Source organism: Herpailurus yagouaroundi, unplaced genomic scaffold (genome assembly GCF_014898765.1).
Source record: "Herpailurus yagouaroundi ecotype Mexico unplaced genomic scaffold, PumYag 28, whole genome shotgun sequence".
In the NCBI taxonomy this organism is placed as follows: Eukaryota; Metazoa; Chordata; class Mammalia; order Carnivora; family Felidae; genus Herpailurus; species Herpailurus yagouaroundi.
The window spans coordinates 86559691-86578730 of NW_024412376.1; positions in this window are offsets into that span (position 1 = coordinate 86559691).

Genomic DNA, 19040 nt, shown 5'->3' on the forward strand with positions numbered 1-19040 from the left:
CACGAATAATGGCCCTTTTTTTTTGATCTTCAGTTAAGGTCTTTGGTTTTCAATCTTCTAGCTTCTCTCTTTCTCTCTCTCTTGCTTACATACAAACAATACTGGCAAGTTAGTTTAACTACTATCTTTTACTGGTCACTGATTTTTACCTGCTTAAGGTGATTGTTTAGCTAGTATAGAGTGACATTTAGTACGTTTGGTTACCCAGATCAATCCCCTTAATGACGCTGATTCTGTACCCAGTATATTCAAGACTTATTTGAGGTTTTCTAACCTTTAAACCCCTGAGTATGTGAGCCAGATTGGAGGAGTGTTGCATCTTTGCTCTTATGAACACTCACATTAAAAACAATGAGAAATGAATGGTCTACTTCTGTGCATGTTTTTCTCTTGTTACATAGGAAAATGCAGTCAGAATTAGTTTAATGAGAGGACACCTGTGTGGCTCAGTCAGTTAAGCATCCAACTTCAGTTAAGGTCATGATCTCATGGTCCATGAGTTCAAGCTCCACATCAGGCTCTGTGCTGACAGCTCAGAGCCTGGAGCCTACTTTGGATTCCGTGTCTCCCTCTCTCTCTGCCCCTCCCCCGGTTGTATGTGCTCTCTCTCTCTCTCTCTCTCTCAAAAATAAATAAGTAAACTTAAAAAAAAACAATTAGTTTAATGACAAAATTTTAGATATGATATGAAATATTAGAACATGTTTACATTGCATCAATAAATCAGTATACAATGTAGCAATAGAAAAACATTAAAAATATGAATAAGAAAATTATCATTTATTTAGCACTTCCTATGTACCAGGGATTGTGGAGAGTACTTTACATATATTCTCCCAATTATTTCTTTTAACAATCAAATGTGCTAAATACTATTATCCACTTTACAGACAAGCAAATTGAAGTTCAGAGAAATCAAGAAATGAGTCTATGTCACACACATGCAGCCCAGAAGAGCAGTGCAGGTATTCAAACCAGGAAGACTGTTTCCATACTCAGGGGAAATTACATGCATGTGGACTAAGATCTTAATTTCTTAAAGCTAATATGAAGTTGATTCACTAAGCAGTTTCTCAGATAAAGCAAATACTAAATGTCACAACAGATGGAATGCTAGTTTGTTGTCTTACTCTGCCCTTTGGACGTTTCAAGCTGCTGCTTCTGGCTTTAGAATTTCAGTTGGGAAAGTCAAAATTAGAAAAAGTGAATGAGAAAGAATAGAACCACAAGAGCCAACTCTTTCAGATGGACACATTCAGAGTATATTTCAGTAAGGAAATGAAAAGGGAATATTGTTTGCCGTTAAACTACTTTTTAGAGAATAATGGCTGGGGGCGCCTGGGTGGCGCAGTCGGTTAAGCGTCCGACTTCAGCCAGGTCACGATCTCGCGGTCCGTGAGTTCGAGCCCCGCGTCAGGCTCTGGGCTGATGGCTCAGAGCCTGGAGCCTGTTTCCGATTCTGTGTCTCCCTCTCTCTCTGCCCCTCCCCCGTTCATGCTCTGTCTCTCTCTGTCCCAAAAATAAATAAAAACGTTGAAAAAAAAATTAAAAAAAAAAAAGAATAATGGTTGTATGAGGAAAATATTTGTTCATTCTATTCCTTATGCAGAATTTTTGTTAATATATGTTGTGATAGCTTCATGTAGCATGTATTAGTATTGCTTTCATCTGCAGAACCCAGAGACCTGACTATCATTTTGTTGCTTTTCTCTCTTTATTTTCATATTTAATCCCACATGGTAAGGAAGTCTGTGGCCAATGAAATGCCTCCTCCAAGACCTATGGCCAAGTGGTGAGGATTTCCCACTTGCTCAGCACTCCTAGAGGTCATATAGATACCTCAAGGAAAAAAGAGACATCCAGGCTACCAGCCTGCACCTTAGGCTGTATCCCACCAAATTATCGTCATAAATTCTAGTAGTCATTATTGGAGAAGGTGTCTATGCAACTTTGATTCCTTGCCATTTCCAGGTTTTGCAGTAGCTTATGGCTTCAGTTGATTAAATCCTAGGCTCCCTTTTGTCTTTCTTTGGTCTACCTTATGACAGTGAAACCAGCTTGAAGGACCCAGCCTGGCAAGGTAAATTCCCAATGATTTATACAATGTCACTTTCTTGATGATTAACCTGAATAAGTAATTGTGGTATTTTCAGTGGTTATACAGCTTCCCTTCATATTCTTATCAATTTTCAGGGTGAGAAGAAATTAGCCCAGTCCTCCAATTGATCTTGTGAAGAAAATTGTACCTTACAGCAGGGGTTCTACTGATAAACAATGAACACTACAAATCACTTATCAGTTTACTTTTAATCAATAAAACTTCTCGCAATACATTATTCCAGCAATTGGTCTAAATCACTGTGCCTATAACTGTTGTTTTCAAAACCTTTTAAACTAATTGGAAAATCTTCCTTTGTACTAGTAATAAACACTCACTAAACTGTCTGCACCTAATTGAGCTATAGTAATTTATGGTCCCTCCCTACTGTTTTTCCCCTCTTTAATCAGTCAGACCGTTTTATGTCTTTAACTAATGAAATCTAAAAATCCACCCAATAGATCTGATCAAATGTCACTAGTGAGTAAATCTTCATTAACACTGGCAGGTTCCAAACCTGCTGTCCATCTTGATTTAATTATTGTCTCACAACTGTACTCTTGTCAGGTGGCAAACACCCTTTTTCCATTTCTTCAAATAGCATGCCTTCTTTACCAGATCTACTAAAGATCTACAGGGATAAAGCACAGCCTTCTGGCAGCAGGTCTATGCCAGTGCTAGGGATGGAAGCAGAATCCTTTCATGTATAATCAATTCCAAGTCTCCTGGTCATGGGCACTGCCTCTGTTTCAGTTTCCTCTACAACATTTCTACTTCTTATCTTTGTCAGTGTAAAAACACGTTTCTATCAATTCACTCAAGGTGGTCAAACCCTGATAAATTAATTTGCGCTATCCAAAGTCAGAAAAGAACAAAAGATAAACCAAAATACTATTAAGAGGAATAGACTATTTCCACAATAGCTGTTTATTACAGGAAGAAAGTTTTCTTGGGAAACTAAGATCAGAGAAAATGGAATTAGATACTAAGCTTGGGGGAGTGTCACAATGCTGGCAACTACAATCAACCAACCAGATCCACTGGGACATCTTCATTAACTATATTCACACTAAACTGACCAAGTACTTATCTCCCTGAACTGTTCTCAGAAACACTGACTGATCAGGTTTATTTTGAAAGTTCCCTTTTTGTACCATCAGCTTCATTTTGAAACATGCCCTCATATCATTTATATAATTCCAAAAAAAGTATGCCACCCACAAGTCACTTGGGTACTTTAAAATTAACAAAAGAGATATAGATGCTGACAAGCAGGAGCTGGGTCAAAAGAGAAAGGAACAATGATATTAGCCATGAGAGCTAGTTCAATTGCCACTTAACAAATGTTTGTGTAGTTGTTACCATATTCCAGGCACTTTCCTAAGTCCTTCACAAATTTTATTCATAAAAACAATTCCAAGAGGTTGGTCTTGCTTTAAAAAAAATAATTTTCCTACTGAGGGAATGGAGACACAGTTTAAGCATCTTGGTAGGGTCGCACAGCTAGTGAGTGGTGGAACTGGGATGTGTCCAGATAGATAGGCTTTGGAGTTAATGCCTTTTTCTCTACATTATGCTATCATTTTTCACAAGTGAATATCTGACTTGATTCTGAGTTCCAGAATGTAGGGCAAAAATAGAGCATAATAATTCCTCCAGGAAGACATTTCTCCTGGTATTTAATTACAAAAATGCATCCTAGCACATATTCCACAGAACTCTAGTCTCAACAGTGGTCATCCAGAAAAGGATTCCATGGTTCATTGAATTGGGAAATGTTACCCATGTCTTAATTTCCTTGGAAATTCACAAACACATTGGCATGCTAAAGGCTTTGAGAAGATGTACAATGAAGACATAAGGATAACTAAATATAATCTAGTATTTTGCAGACCTACTCAATAGCAGAAAAAGTCTTCTGGAAGACTCACTAAATAAAATCTTGCAGAACCAATGATTCACCATGAATCACCTTTGGAAAAGTCATGTTAAAGTCTTGTTTAATGTGAGTCCTTCAAAGGGCAATGAATAATATGTTAAAAATTTTCTTAACGTATATCCAAAAAACAAATACAAACTGATTTTTACATGCTTCCATCAACTTTTTTTTTTTTTTAATTGAATGTCTAGCACTGAAATACAATGTGTTGAAGATGATCTTGAAGGAAGCTAACCTACATATAACCTTCCTGTAGTCACTAGATAGAGTGAAAATGGAATGCAAGAGCCACCTTCCACAACACCCAGGACTATAACTTATATTATCTACATTTCAGATCAGTTGCTTCCCAACTGAGATTTTGGAAAATACTTATTAACATGACCTTAAATCATGTTTTAAAATGGGGTACAGATATTTTGTTCCACAATACAGAAGGTTTTATGTCTATAAGGGAGGTCATTCTTTCTCCACACTCAGTCAATTGCTGACCCCCAGAGCCTTGTGTTTTTAAAAAGTTTATGTAACCTTTTCTATTTGGGGCCTACAGTTGGCTTTTCTATAGTGCCTACAGGGTATCTTTGCACAAAATTGGGGAAGTTATTTTCTGTTTCTGCTTAGATATTCTTCAGTGGTTAGGAGTATGAGCTTAGACTGGTCAGAATGTGGTTAGAAATCTAGCTCCCACTTGTTAGCTCTGGAACTTTGACCATGTTACTTTATACTGGTAAGTCTTTGATTGTTGACCAACAGAAAGGGAGTAATGATAAAACTTGTTTCACATGGCAATTGTCATGGTTAACTGGCATAATGTTTTTAAAGTATATGGTATGGTACAGGCCATCACTAACTGGTGTCTATTCCTAAGATCATAGCTTCAAACTTTAGTTTGCCTTAGAAATACTGGGGAGCTTGTTCAAACACAGATTTCTGATTTCTGAGCACCCCCCACCCCCCAGAGCTTCTGATTCAGTGGATCTGGAGTTAGACCTGAGAATCTGCATTACTAACAAATTTCCAGGTGCTGCTGATGCTATTGGTATGAAAACCACACTTTGCGAATCATTGTCCTAGAATAACTGACAAGTGTTCTATAAAAAGAGAAGCTATCAAAGTGATCATGTTGTATCAGGTGCATTTATCAGAGTAATTTACAGACACACATACCAGAGACATTTAAGAAAACTGCGCATTTAGGCAGAGTTATTATCTTAACCTAGAGTCTGCCAAGAACAGGATTTGTAAAGAAGTATACAAACATCTTCAACTGGTCTGCACTCAACTTGTGCTGGTCTGGGATGGTTTCCCTTTTTCAAAACAGTATTGCTTTTGAGGTGAATGGTAGAGTAGCAATGTTTTGTTTCATTGTTGTTTTGTATCAAATTCCCTTGCTGTGACATAATGACAATCTGACATATTAGAGCCCATTTTAGATTCTCCAGGTCTGTCTCAATGATAGGGTTATCCAGTGAGAAGTAACACTCATGAGTCATTGGGGACCTCTGAGTGTGCAGCTTGGACAAGAATCATTGAAAAGTTCATCTTTTCACCTTAGAACAGATGGGAGCAGCTAGAGTAAATGATAGACAGAAGGAGAACAGACTTCATTACACCTTCTGAGTTAATATTGACCTGGGAAAAATACAATGATTTCAAAGTTTGTCCTGATAACTGAGCAAGCCTTCTTAATTAGAGGTAATGTCAAAAAGGTGGCTATTCCCCAAAATTCCTGCTCACCTACCATCTGCTACTGATAAAGGTTGGCAATTAAGAAATGTTAAGAGTAGGTTCTAATTACCTTCCTACCCTTGCATCTTGTTCCCTGGTTGCTCTTTGATATCCTTAATTGAAGCCCACATGTGAATCACATCTTCTGCTGCATGCTGGCTCCTTCTGCCTGAATATGCAGAAATCATCATAAATCCTAAGTTGCCCTCTGGTAAGTGTCTGATGTTAGAAATAGAATCTTATACTTCTCAACTTTTCTGTGTACATTCACCTTATTTTACAGTCTTGCTCTGCGTGTGGCAATGATAGCAGTTCTAAATTTAATTCCCCAAGAATGGCATTTATCAATTGGCCTCATCCTTCTCATTGATAAATTTGACTGGCAGCCCTTTCTCACCAGGCCCTCACCAAGTGTCCTGAGATGCATGTGGTAATAGCCTATTGGTATCACCTCTTCTTTTATAAGTCATAGAAACAAATTTTAGAATCTCTATTTTCAGTAGAGAAATCGTATTTTCTGTGCTTTGGGTACTGCCAGTGGAGAACAGAAAAAGAAGAGCAGTATGATTTTGGAGGTAATTTATGACTGCTGAGTCTCTGGTTATATAGGAATATGAGCTTCTTTGCCCTTCTACTGCCAGATAAAAACTATGACATTCTGACACCATGTTGGCTCTGGTATTGTGGGGGGAGAGATTCACCTCACTGCACTGACCTGGAAAAGTACAACATAATTGTTTCATTGAAGCCATTATAAATATATTTCTACAAGTAGTGCCCAGAATCCACAGAAGATCTCCAATATCTGAGTTTATGAAATTTATTTATAGCTAGCATCTGTTCATTTTTTTCAGTAATTATTTTAGCAAAAACTGAAGAGCCAGATCCTGATAATTTTCTACTTTATCACACAATTCAAAAATGCAGCAAAATACAGGCAGTTATTCTTTGTGGAGCAAAACCATATGCTGTTCTTGTTTAGAATAATCATAAATCTTTACACATTTAAATGCACTTGTCTTTGAAACTGGCATTAACTCCAAAACAAACAATTTAATGTAAACAACTCAACACCTAGAATGTCTATGTGCCAAACAGTTAATTAAGTCTATGTATGTATCCACACAAACAATTGCAAATGGCTTTCATGTGTTTGCATGAATAACCAAAGTAGCCTAAAAATTAATATCTTTCTTATTTTCAAATACTCCATCAGGACTTGAAGCCATCGAATTGTAAAGTTAAGACTTCAAAATCATCTAGCTCAGTGATTCTCAAGCTTGACTATGCATTATAATAAGCTTTAGGAGTTAAAACACATATACCTGAGTCTCAGGTATTTATGAATAAGAAGAATTTGAGATCCTTACTCACTATGTCTTCAGTGGGAAACTGGCATGTCCATTTTTAGATATTTCATAGATAATTCTGTTGAGCATCTGTTATTAGTTTCCTAGAGCTTCCATAAAAAATTACCATAAACTGGGTGGCTTAATACAACTGAAATTTATTCTCTTATAGTTCAGGAGGCTAGAAGCCAAAAGTCAATGTGTTGGCAGAGCCCTGCTCCCTCTGAAAGCTTTGAAAGGGAAGCATCCTTCCTTGCCTCTTTCTTGCTTCTACTGATTGCTGGCAATCCTTGGCATTCCGTGGCTTGCAGTGGCATTTCTCCATTCTCTGCCTCTGTTGGCATCACATGGTCTTCTTCCCTGTGTGTCTGTGTCTCTATGTCTCTCCATATAAGGACATTAGTCATTGCACTTAGAGCCCACCCTAATCCAGAATGATCTCATCTTAACTTTATTACATCTGCAAAAACCCTATTTTGAAATAAGGTAATATTCACAGGGATTAGGGATTAGGAACTGAACATACTTCGGGGGAGAAGGGAAGGTGATATAATTCAATCACTAAGGCACCCAGAGTGAAAAGTATTGATCTGGTTTCTCTAAAATCCACTAACACTATTGAATGGAAAATGGAGAAGTTAAGGGGTGCCTGGGTGGCTCAGTCAGTTAAATGTCCAACTCTTGGCTTTGACTCAGGTCATGACCTCACAGTTCTTGAGATTGCAAGTTCTTGAGCCCTGCATTGCGCTCTATGCTAAGTATGGAGCCTGCTTGGGATTCTCTCTCTCTCTCTCTCTCTCTCTCTCCCTCTCTCTCAAAATAAATAAATAAACATTAATTAATAACAATATATAGAGCTTAAGCAACTTGTATTAGTTATCTACTACTCCATAAGAAATTAGTCCCTGAATTAAAATAACAAACCTTTGTTATTTAACAGTTTTTGAGGGTCAGGAATCCAGAAGCAGATTAGTTGGGTGGTTCTAACTTAGAGTCTCTTTCAAGGTTGTAGTCAAACTGGCCTCTGAGATTATAGTCATCTGATAGCTTAAATAGGGTTGAAGGATCCACTTTGAATCTCACTTAGTTTGTCACTGTCAGTTGGCTTTAGGCCATAGTTCATAATTAAATCAGCCTCTCCATAGGGATGTCCATGATATGGCAGTTAGTGTTCACCAAAGTAAGTGATATGAGACCCAGAGAAAAGAGGTGAACCAAAGACAGAAACCACAGTGACTTTGGTAACCTAATCATGGAAGTGACAGACCATCATTTCTTCCATAGTTAACTGGTCACACAGACAAATCCTAATACAATGTGGGAGGCGACAATACAAGGGTTAATATGAGCAGGTGTAGATCATTAAGAACCATTTTGGAATACTGTTAGTGAGGACTCAGACATTTTGATTTCAGGGCCAGGTGACTAAACCATAGCTATTCAAAGTTTAATCCGAGGGTTGGCATCATTTGGGAGATGATTTAGAAATGCTGAATCTCAAATCTCACTTCAAATTTATTGAATTAGAATTTAAATTTTAACAAGATCTCCAAGTGATTTGAATTGACACCATATTTTGACAAACACTAGGCTAGAACAAATTACTGAGTTAGAGACACTGCCCTTTTAAAAATAATTACCTTGGTAGTACACCTAGTCCAAAGAGACTATCATTATTTCAAATCTGCTATGAACTTTGCATTGACCAGATCTTAAGATATCATGAGTATCTTCCCATTGTGGCCACTACCTTACTATAATCATAACAACATTTTACCCTTTTGTCACACAAATTTTATTTAACCTAGTTGACTCAAAGATGTTTCATTTATTTTTATATACCAAAAGTCCATTTAAAGAATAAAAATCTATCTACAGTATGGATATTAAAACTATATTTCATCCTCTAAGGATCATTCCCAAATCATAATGCTGTTTTCAGGAATAGCTCAATGCATTTCTAGCCTCTCAACTTTTTCTAAGGGAAAGCTTATGACCTTCCCCTCCAATAATTTGAGCCAGTGGTGAATTGAATCTAACTATAAGTACAACAAAGCTCAGACCTAAATAAAATATAGATTGCATTAACTCAGGCCCTTATACCAACAGACTGAGAGAATAAGAGACACAATGCCTGGTAGAACAGTGTGCACTGATCCCCAATCCCAAGAGAAGATTCCAACTATGTGGAGAATAGCAAAGATCATCATTATGCCAACCAGAAGAATTAGAAGTCCAAACATTTCCACCCACTGAATCTGGATATCAGAATCATGAAGGAAAACACCAGGCACTCAAGGACCAGATGGAATAATGCTTTACCTACACAGAGAAGAGACAGAGCAAGGTTAGCTTCTGTAGTGGCTGTTGGTTCCTATGGCCAGCAGGTCTCTCCTGAGAGCCAACCCATCAAGTCTCCTATATATACCCTTCTCTTGCTGCAATGGAAGGATGCTGTCCCCTCTGCATGGAGGACAGATAGTGGTGGGTTTGGCCAAGTACCGTGTAACACACACACTTAAGCAGAATGAAAGTGCACTCATTGAGGCTGAAACAGGGAAAGATATTCCCATATAAGGAGATAACCTGACACAGGTTGTGTGGGCTCTTTATCTCTTAGTAAGGAAGTGTTCCAGGCCCAAGGAGTGTTCCCATGAGGCCAAGCAGGGATCAGAAGGCTGTGAGCATTAGACCGCCTTACCCAACATAAATTTTTCTAGGTAGTATATAATATTTATTAAGATCCTGTTTTTTTTCTTTTTTTCATATGGTAACTGTAAAGTGATGAAAACTTGTAAGACGCATAAAGAAGTAAACATAAAAATGCATATACTCACGAGGAAAGACTTCAATAAAATCAGACGCAGAGATGGTCCAGATGTTAGAATTTCCAGACAGAATCTTTAAATAACTATGAGAAATATGTTAAATATTCTAGAAGAAAATTTAGCAACTTAAGGGAACAATAGGAGAGAGAAACTAAAAAGAATCAAATGGGATTCCTAAGGATAAAGAATATGTGAAATCATAAAGAATTTATTTAATAAGCTAATGTGGTCTGGGCACAGATGGGAAAGGATTCAGTGAACCTGAATCAATGTCAAAAGAACTTATCAAATCTGAAACCTATGAACACAGACACAAAATATTAATGGATGAAATCAAGCAATACATAAAAAGGATAATACATCATAATCAAACAGAGTTTATCTCAGAAAAGCTAAATTTGTTCAGCACTAACATTTTTAATAATTTAATTACCACATTTAGAAGAAAATAGTATGAAATAACCTCCATAGAATCAAAAGAGGCATTTGACAAATTTGATGAAATAGTCATCATTTTGCCTTGAGATTAAGAGTAATGCAAGGATGTCAACTCTGACCAGAATGTTATAACGTGATGTTGTTATAGAAACTGGAACCACATGTCCTTACCAAGTAAGCTGAAGCATTCTTATCCAGGAAAATGTTGTCCTCTACTTGCAGGTTTTGTACTTTTTGTTTTTCTCTAACAATTTGAATATACTGAAGTGATAGTCTCAAACTTCGGTATTCTTCAAGGTCTCAGGACTTCCTTTTATTAATTCAAAATGCATTATGTGTCAGGTACTGTGCTAGGTGATGGGATATCATTCATAGTCCTTGTCATTAAAGAACATGCAGACAGGTGGAGGAGGTAAAATAATAAATAGGCATTTACAACCAATAGAGGTTGGCACATGCTATTACAGAGGTAAGCACAGGCTACCGCAGACACACAGCAGGCCATTGGCCCAGTGTGGAAAGGAGAGGCCAGGGAGAAGTAAGGTAAGTCATCCAGAAGCAGGGAAATATTAATCCTCAAGTTTGACTGCTGGCCAGTAGTTTCACGCTATCAGATTCTAAGTCATTAGCACCAGATCCAATGTTGTCAGAAGAATTTCTTAGTGACCCAGGTACATTTGGCCTTCTCTATCAGCAATAAGCCAGAGACAACACACATTCAGTTATTCCCATCTGAGAGCAAGGGAGTGTGTATCCAGCCTTGGCCTTGCCAAGAGTCAATGGTCCAGTGTGATATACTGCTGGACCTTCTTTTAACCTGGGTAATGCGTATGACTACACATGCTGATCAGTCCATCCTGGTCTTGATACTATTCCTACTTTGTCTCAAACCATCTGACTTACGCATAATTTTCTGTATTCACAATTCCCACTTCATGTGCATAGAGAGGACTAGATAATGGACAGATATTAACACCTTCATATATTCCTACAGAAGAAAGGAAAGAGGTGTTTTGACAGAAGGAATTACAAGTGCAAACACTCAAAAGTAAGAAAAACATGGTTCTTTTCAAGGAACTGCAAGTGCTTCTGAATGAGTGGATTTTGAATGGGGAGTGTGAGAGGGAATGGTACAGGGTGGAGTTGAAGAGGGAAGCAGGGGCCAGGCCATAAAAGGACCTAGTTGTCACACTGGGGATTTTCAACTTTCCTTTTCCTTAGGCCAAACGAGAGCTATGGAAAGGTTTTAAGAAAGGAATTGTGTCACTGCATGACTGAGTTTGTTTCAAGAAATATTACCCTGACAATGTGAAAAGTGAACTTAGAGGGGCAAGATAGGAGTGTTGGAAGCCATTTAGAAAATTGTTACCTTAGTGGACTGCAAAATGATGACGCCATAATTCAAGTTGCTGGTACTAGGGTGGAAAGAAAAGGACAGATTCAAGAGATTGAGTAGATAGCACTTAGTGGTTAATTAGACACAAGGAGTGACATAGGATAATTATGTTCTAGCCCTTCCTCCTACATCGTTCATCAAAGGACATTTTTGCAACACTGTATGTTTTATCCTTCTTCACCAAAGCATGCGTTTCTCAATCACCTTGTTAAAAGCCTGAAAATTTTCATCCATTTGTAATGCTTTTTATTGCCAGTTTGTAAGATAGCAAAAATAAAATGTATCTTTGAATAAACTATCACATCACTTCTCAGAAAAAAACCCTGAACATAATACTCAAGTATACATAAATATGAGATGCAATTTTTATCTATTGTGATGTAACTTTACATGTTTGTTTCAGTAGAAATTTGAACTTAAAGAAATCTAAAGAAAGAAGTATTTCAAATCGTTTTCTGGTTAACTCTAAATTAACCATAATCCTCTCTTTATATTAATATTCATTATTGAAAATCTTATTAAAATACAATTGTTAAAACCTTGTTTGGGGCTCAGTCTGTTGAGTCCAACTTGATTTCAGCTCAGGTCATGATCTCATGGAATTGAGCCCTACATCAGGCTCTGCACTGACAGCATGGAACCTGCTTGGGATTCTCTCTCTCCCTCTTTCTCTCTGCCCTCTTCCCTGTGCTCTCTCTCTCTCTCTCTCTCTCTCTCAATAAATAAACAACCAACCAACCATAAAAAACCTTGTTTTACTAACTATATCTTGCCAACCATATTTTTTTGATGAGTCAAGTTTATTTGTGTACTCTTAAGTATTCATTATAAATATCAATGATTAATCACCCTTCCACCCACTCTGTATTCAGTAATAACTGAATTCATTAAGCATACCAAAGGAAAAGTAAGATCAAGTTGCTATAAGAAATGAACAACCTAGTATAGAGAGTAGCATACTTTCAAGGAAGGAATTTTAGATCTGACTTTCAGGAACACTATTGAAGTTAGACAGTGTTGGGGGCGGGGAGAGCAGACAGGAGATGGTTCATTTGTGGACACAGAGGGAGCACTAGTACAAAGGCCTTAAGAAGGGAGTCCACCTGATGTGTTCAAGGAACAACAAGGAGGTGAGTATGCCTAGAAATGAGTCAACACGAAGAGGTATACAAGGTAAAGTCTGAGAAGTAATCAGCTATAGTTATTTTAAAACATAACTCCCAAATTTTTTGACATTCCTCCCATCAAGAGTTGGGGCCTAGGTCCCTTCCCTTTAAATCTAGGCCTGGTGATTAGTTGGCCAATATAATATAGTTGAAGTTATGCTGTGCCAGTTTCTAGCTGCAAAACTTAAGAAATTGACACCTTCTACCTTCCATTCCTTGGGATACTTGTTCTTAGAGCACAGCTGTCAGGCCACAAGCACAGGCCACCAACTAACAGACCACTGACAGACAGCATCAGTTGTCAGACTTGTAACTTAAAAGGCCTGTCAGATGATTCCAGCCCAGCCACCATTGGACTCCAAGTGCATGAGAGAACCCAAGAAAGTACCACCAGCCAAGCTTAATCAACCCCAGATATAATAATAAAATATAGTTTTATCTGATTTAATAATGAGGAGATATATAACATAATCAGTGTTTCTTCATCCACTAACTTTTAAGGTGATCTGTTACAAAGAAATAAGAAAATGCTCAGAACACCAGGTTCTATATTCAGTAAGGCTTTTTAGGTCATTGTAAGGCTTCCATCCTGAATGAAAGAGACCACCAAATTTAAACTGAATATTGATACAACCTGCCATATATATATATATATATATATATATATTTACATTTACATTTATTTATTTTTGAGAGACAGAGACAGAATGTGAGTGGGGAAGGGGCAGAGAGAGACGGAGACAACAGAATCCCAAGCAGGCTCCAGGCTGGGAGCTGTCAGCACAGAGCCCGACCTGGGGCTCCAACCCACGAACTGTGAGATCATGACCTGAGCGGAAGTCGGATGCTCAATCCACTGAGCCACCCAGGTGCCCCAACCTACTTTATATTTTTAAAGGATCACTGTGAGTGCTGATTTGATAAAGCACCGTAAAGAGTAAGGGTAGGAAGTAAGGACATTAGGCCACTGATGTAACTGAGGTATGAGCTCACCGTGTTTGGGATCCAGGTTGGCAACAATGAAGTGAGTAAAAACTGCTCACTGTCAGGATGCATTTAAAGGAAGACTGGGGCGCCTGGGTGGCTCAGTTGGGTGAGCATCGGACTCTTGATTTCGGCTCAGGTCGCAGTCTTGCAGCTCGTGAGATAGAGCCCCACGTAGAGTGCTGTTTGCGCTGACAGTGCGGAGCCTGCTGAGGATTCTCTCTCTCCCTTGCTCTCTGCCCCTCCACCCTCAAAATAAATAAATAAACATTTTAAAAAATAAAGGAAGACAGGACAATATTTCCTGAAAATATTGATATGGGCATAGTCATAGTCTACTTTTATATATACATTCTCCGAGGAGTCATTCTTATTTATAAACATTTTCCTCTTAGTACAGAGCAGAGTATATACATAAGTTTTGTCTTGTTTCAGTGTATTCATTAGCATATTTGAAGGGAGCGGCAGGCACTTGCTGTTTCTATACATTCTATTTCATTCTATGGAACATTTTTCACCTCATCACTAGTGGCGATTTCTACAGCTCTCTTTAAGCTTTCCCAAATAAGTACTCCCTCATCCCTCTTTATTTAAAGTAAGATAAATGAAAGTTAGAGAAAGAATGGACTAGATGTTACATGGAGCCCACCTAGATATTTTTATCTGATTTCTCTCACCTAGGGAACGACTTAATTAGATGGCTACCGTTCTCACTACTTTGCTGTGAAAATTTTTATTTCAGTGAATTACCTTGTCTGATAGAAATATATAATTAAGGCCTATGGGAAACCATCTCACTTTGTAGCAGCCTCTGCCTTTGCTACACTCTTGTAAAATTACAGTGTGCCAAGTCAACTATGCATTAAAACAAAGTTTGCTTTCTGCGACTACTTTGTTCAGAAATGAGGAAAAAAAGAATGAGTTTAGGGCGATTTTAAAGATGACAAAGGAAATAATACAAACATAAATACAAAATAACAGAGAAATGAAGGATTCTGGGATTCTGGATATGAATGTGTTTAGGAGAGAAATGCAGATGAAATTATGAGTTGTCATTGAAAATATAAATAACTAAGCCCTGTGAGACCAAATGCTCACAAGTTACCCTCTAACACTGAAGCATGTCACATCAGATTGAAGCGTGGTTTGTCTCATCCAGCCTGTAAGTCTGAACCAGTAATCGCACAACTTTGAAGCACTATTTGCCAATGAAGAGAACCACCAGTCTATAGATAATGCTTAATTTTGCTGGATGATGCCTCATAATTCAACTCATAAAACACCAAATACGAGCCAAATGGAAAGTGCCCTTCACAACTTGACTCTGCAAGCATTGGTTTTGGAAGATGAAGTAATATTTTTTCTTTGACTTTGCATTTAAAGAGTGACTGGGGCACCTGGGTGGCTCAGTCAGTTGAGCGTTTGACTCTTGATTTCGGCTCAGGCCATGATCTCATGGTTCGTAAGTTCAAACCGTGCATCAGGCTCTGTGCTGACAGCATGGATCCTGCTTGCGATTCTCTCTCACTTTCTCTCTCTGTTTCTCCCCTACTTGTGCTCTCTTTTTATCTCAAAAAAAAAAAAAAAAAGATAAAAGTGACCATATCAGGATTTCTACAAAATTATTAGTAAAAGGAAAATTTGATGCCTGGTTACAACAGCTGCTGGACCATGTGCAACACCGTTTCAGGGGAGGGTGAGAAATGAAGCATGAAACGGTAGTAGTGGCACCATCAGAGAGCCACATGAAGCATCTTTTGAAATTATAACCTAATTAGGCCTCTGGGAAGAGAATGCCTTGCCAAATGCAAGTATTCATTTATCATCTTCTGAAATAGCATTTCTTCCCTTTATTATTCAAATGTATTTATTAATAATAAGTTTTGTAATGTTTATTGTCAATTATGAAAAAAAGTGAAACACTATGTAATGGAATAATTATCAAGAGTTCTACCCTCTCTCTGTCATTAACATGTAAACCTGGGCAAATCATGACCTGTAGGGTCACAGTTTACCCATTAGTAAAACTTCAGTTTAAATATGTCTTCTCACACTCTTCCTCAAGCCCCTGCCAGTCAGGCTGGCTCATCCTAGACTATGGTGGGGAAACAAAGCTGTTGGTTCTTGGTTGCTTTTGATATGTACATGTGCCCGGCATTTCTGGGAACTCTACTTATGACCACACTGACCACCTCCAGGAACTCCTCCTTTCTCTGGGGTACAGCCTGCTGTGTACAGGAGCTAGTGGAGAGGTGGAGGTCCTCAAATAAAACCAAGACCCTAACAACAAGACAGCAGAGCCAAAGGGACTTTCTAGTGAAAGACTGGATCCATTAAAAGGGAAATTATGGTGGAAGAGGCAGAAATCAACATAATTCACTAAATATTAGCTTTTCCAGAGAAAGTATTGCACAAGGAGAGAGTATGTGAGGTTGTGGAGTGCATCTCCCTTCTTCGTCCGTTTTCACAGCTGTCAGGTCCTACAGGGCAGTGGAGATGACGACTAAGAACTGCTTGAGCTTCAGGTCCCTCAGCAAGAGTGGAGATGAGTCGTGCAGGCCCGTTGCTTGTGTAGAAGTATAAACTGCACTAATGTTCATCCTGGAGCTTTTACTTCTAAATTTTTAATGGTTATATATGGTGAATTATCACATATGCTCAATATCTCCCCAAAACATTTCATTCATTCATTCACACATTCATTTTTCAAGTATTAAATTAATGCCTATTCTCTGCCAAGTTAATAGTAAAATAGTAAACAAGTCTTTTAAGGAAGAAAATCTTGGACTATGCTTACTGCTCTTAAAATATTAATCAGAGAGATGATTGAGAATTGCAATAGAATGGGTGTTATTTTAGGCAAGATGATCAGGATGGTCTCTGAGGAAGTAATACCCAAGCTGAGATTTTATCTATAAAATTAAGACATAATTATAGTTTTTTTTATTTATGAAATTTATTGTCGAATTGGTTTGCATACAACACCCAGTGCTCATCCCAACAGGTGCCCTCCTCAATGCCCATCACCCACCCTTCCCTCCCTCCCACCCCCTCTCAACCTTCAGTTTGTTCTCAATATTTAAGAGTCTCCTATGGTTTGCCTCCTTCCCTCTCTGTAACTTTTTTTTCACCCCTTCCCTTCCCCCCTGGTCTTCAGTTGAGTTTCTCAGGATCCACATATGAGTGAAAACACATGGTATCTGTCTTTCTCTGCCTGACTTATTTCACTTCGCCTAACAATCTCCAGTTCCATCCACGTTGCTACAAATGTTCAGATTTCATTCTTTCTCATTGCCAAGTAGTAATCCATTGTATTTATAAACCACATCTTTATCCGTTCATCAGTTGATGGACATTTAGGCTCTTTCCATAATTTGGCTATTGTTGAAAGTGGTGCTATAAACATTGGGGTACAAGTGTCCCTATGCATCAGCACTCCTGTATCCCTTGGGTAAATTCCTAGCAGTGCTATTGCTGGGTTATAGGGTAGATCTATTTTTAATTTTTTGAGGAACCTCCACACTGTTTTCTAGAGCAGCTGCACCCGTTTGTAGTCCCACCAACAGTGCAAGAGGGTTCCCGTTTCTCCACATCCTCTCCAGCTTCTATAGTCTCCTGATTTGTTCATTTTAGCCACTCTGACCAGTGTGAGGTGGTATCTGAGTGTGGTTTTGATTTGTGTTTCCCTGATGAGGAGTGACATTGAGCATCTTTTCATGATAATTGTTTATTTATTTTTGAGAGACAGTGAGACACAGAGTGTGAGTAGGGGAGGGACAGAGAGAGAGGGAGACATAGAATCTGAAGAAGGCTCTAGGTTCTGAGCTGTCAGCACAGAGCCCGATGTGGAGCTTGAACCCACGAACTGTGAGATCACGACCTGAGCCAAGGTTGGCTGCTTAACTGACTGAGCCACCCAGGTGCCCCATAAGATATAATTGTATCTATTTCAAAGGTCTTTAGTGAAGATTAAATGAGATAATGCACGCAAAGTGATTACCACTGCATGGTTCAGTTAGCACTCAATGTGTATTAGAAAGCAGGCCATTATTCATGTTATTTTTATCATTAATTTTCATAATGTCAAATGTACAAAAAAGATATTACTGATTCTATTTTATAAATGAGGACACTGTAACCCAAAAAGGTTAAAAGATTTTCTGTGGCCACACAACTAGTAAATGGTAGAGCCAGGACCCCAGTCTTTGACTCTAATTACAATGTACTTTCAGCACACACTCTCAAATCAGTTGGAGGCAGCACCTCTTTATCTACCTATTTCTCCATCCATATCCATGCAACTACCTACCTATCTATTTATATTAGGGTTCTCCGGAGAGGGGAAAAAACAATAGAAGATACATATTTGTATCCCTTTTTATCACCTGTCCTACATAGTTATCCTACCTAATACATGTCATAAACGAGAAAGTTATTTATTTTAAAGAATTGGTTCATATTGTTGTGATTGTGGGGCTGACAAGTCTGAAACTTGTAGGGCAGATGAGAAGTCTGGAAATTCCAGCAAGAGTTGATGTGTCTTGAATCTGCAGGCAGTCTGGAGGCAGAATGCCTTCCTTCTCAGGGACCTCCGTCTTTTCTCTTAGGGCCTTCAACTGGCTGGATGAGGCCCACCCACAACATGGAGAGTAATCTTCTTTAATCAAAGTCTGCTCATTGAAATGTTAATCACATCTAAAAAATACCTTCACAGTAGTATCTGCACTGATACTGCCAAACAACTGGGTGTCTTAGTCCAGTAAAGTTGACGTATAAAATTATCTGTCTACCTACCTACCAGTTTACCTAAGAGTTCATACTATATTTTGTCATGGGATTTACATTAAGCTATTGAATAAAAGGAAGCTCTCTATTAGTTTCAGTGGTGGGTTGCATGCAGCAACTCTGGAAAACAGTATGGTGGTTCCTCAAAAAATTAAAAATAGAACTACCCTATGACCCAGTAATAGCAGTACTAGGAATTTACCCAAGGGATACAGTAGTGCTAACGCATATGGGCACGTGTACCCCACAGTGCATATAACAGTGCTTTCAACAATAGCCAAATTATGGAAAGAGCCTAAATGTCCATCAGCTGGGTAAAGAAGACGTGG